Raw genomic sequence first — 2546 nt, 5'->3', positions numbered from 1 at the left:
TATATATATATATATGTACACGCTTAGTTTCCGCACAAACATTCTGCGAATGGCTCGTATCGGCCTTATATTTCTGTTGACTATATCTTTATTATTTATTTATAAATATAAAAAACTATTACTATATACTAGTCATCAAGCTTTAATTTGTTAATAAATAATAATATTGTTTTATTTTATATTGATTTTTGATTAGTTCCGTAGAGTATTTCTTCTTTTATAGATTTATCTTTGTTACAAATAAAATTAATTAATTGTTATTATGTTATTATGTTTGATATATATATTATTTTCTGTAACAATAAATATGTTTTGTTCGATGAGTACTGGTAAGGTTTTGGCAGGTTTTCCTTATCCTTACAAGGAATCTTGGTATTCATAGTTTCCTGCCAAATAAATTATTTATTTTTAGTTATAAAAAATGTGGTTTCTCTGTAACATTATTTCAGCACCTATCCTTATATTAGAGGTTACAATTTATCTACATACTTAGTATTATTGCATGCTACAAAGTATATTTTACTCTCTTCCACATATTTATAATTCTTTCCATATATTTATAATTTTTCTTTGGGGCGGCTGAAGACACCAGTTTTACGAACGAATTTGATACTTTACTGGCGCAGTAACCTCTGCGCATGCGCGAGTGCGGGGCATATCTAACATCACTGGGTGGGATCAGGGCCTACTGTTTCATACCACCTAACCTACCATCACCCCTTAATCTCTTTAACTCTTCTTCGCCCCCACTATTATTTTATCCCCACTTTTCCACTACTATTCTATCAATCAGCGAAGACTTCTTTTTCCCCCACTACTTCGCTAAACAAAGATGAGGCTACTGTTCAACACCAGCTGTCTCTCTCAACGTTGAAGACATTTTCTTAACATGGCAAAGGTAGGGAACGCGCAGTCTATATATTATACGTCTATGGTTTTTTGCAGATAGGTAAAGAAAAACACTAGATTTGCCCGTTTCAACTGTATTTACAGTCATCTTCAGTGGGTAAAATAAATGTCTTGAACACATTTACAAACCGACAACGACATGTAACCTAATAGCGATTTCGGCTGGTCTACACCGGTGTGCCACCTGTGTAGAGTTGGTGCAAGTGTGTGCAGTACGTACACTCATGTGGTGTTGCACTAGATATTTCGACTACGGTAGTGTATATCAGCCGAACACGAAAAGTCGGATTGCATCAGCCGTATCGGTTGGATGTACGTAGTTACGCTGAGAATATTTTTGGATAATTGTCGGCGTTTTACACCACATTTTCGGTGTGTTACACCATTTTCTTTGTTATTTTTTGTTAATTTACAAATATACAACTCCGTGGCTTGGCGTCAGGAACCCAATCCACGGTTTTAAACCTATCATCAAAAAGACGTAGAATGGCGTATGGACTAGCTTTGTAGGTCCACTGAGTCAAAAGAGCATTAAACGAAACCAAACCAGCCGAACACGAGACCACACCAACTGGCTCCAACTAATTTGTGAAAGCCACTTTGTATACACCCAACATGCATCTATGCGGTGTACTGAGCTCAGACGAATACACGACACCAGCAAGGAACTGCACCATTCGACCAGCTGAACACACAAGTTACACCGACACCCGAAATGTGCAGTCGGTGCAGACCAACCGAAATCGCTATAACAAATTTTTAAATGTGAATAGGAATTTATTTTACCCACTGAAGATGACTGTAAATACAGTTAAAACGTTTGGGCAAATCTAGTGTTTTTCTTTACTTATCTGCAAAAAACATCCAGCAACTTGTTCAGATACGTCTAATCTAACCACATTTGGATTAATTTTTCACCCTGAACCTGAGGCTCTACATCTCTTTCATCATATTTTTCATTTTTAGAAAATTACAAGGCGACTTAGTCTTTGTTCGGTTAAAGCAATGTGGTGGGGATGAGACCGTTACATGTATCTTGAATATGGTAGAGGCAGAGTTGCAAACTCTGGCCGGCTAGCAACAAGAACATCAAGGTAGTGGGGACACGCACACCATAGGTTTGTTTTACTTGTATACACGAAAAGTGTAAAGTGTACACCTAACACTTTTAATACACTACACTTTTTGGAAGTGGGAAAAACATCGTGTAAAGTGTATGCTTTTCAAGAAAAACGCCAGAGTGTAACAAAAGTGTACTACAGTGACTACGTTTACACGCACTGGTAAAACCGTTTTAATAACAACCGAAGTTATGAAACTGGCCAATCACAGTCATTCCATTCTTTACAAGAATACTTATGATTGGTTAGTTGCGTGAAAACGGTTGTTATTAAAACGGTTTTATAAAACGGTTTTAGTGCGTGTAAACGTAGTCGTAATCAGTTATTTGTGCATAGTGTTGCTTGTTTTAAGTTTTNAGCATTTTTAAGTAAAAAAGAGTAAAAAATATTTAGTTTTTTAAAAGTTAATAATTGTACTGTTACAAGTGTAACATAAAAAGAATAAATGCAGAAATGCTTGGTCATATTTTGGAGTTTGATCTGTCATCCGATAAGAAAAGAAAAAATACAAAAAAA

This window comes from Pseudomyrmex gracilis, unplaced genomic scaffold (genome assembly GCF_002006095.1).
Source record: "Pseudomyrmex gracilis isolate BER0280 unplaced genomic scaffold, ASM200609v1 scaffold_1903, whole genome shotgun sequence".
NCBI classification, from domain to species: Eukaryota; Metazoa; Arthropoda; class Insecta; order Hymenoptera; family Formicidae; genus Pseudomyrmex; species Pseudomyrmex gracilis.
This window is presented reverse-complemented; position numbering follows the sequence as displayed.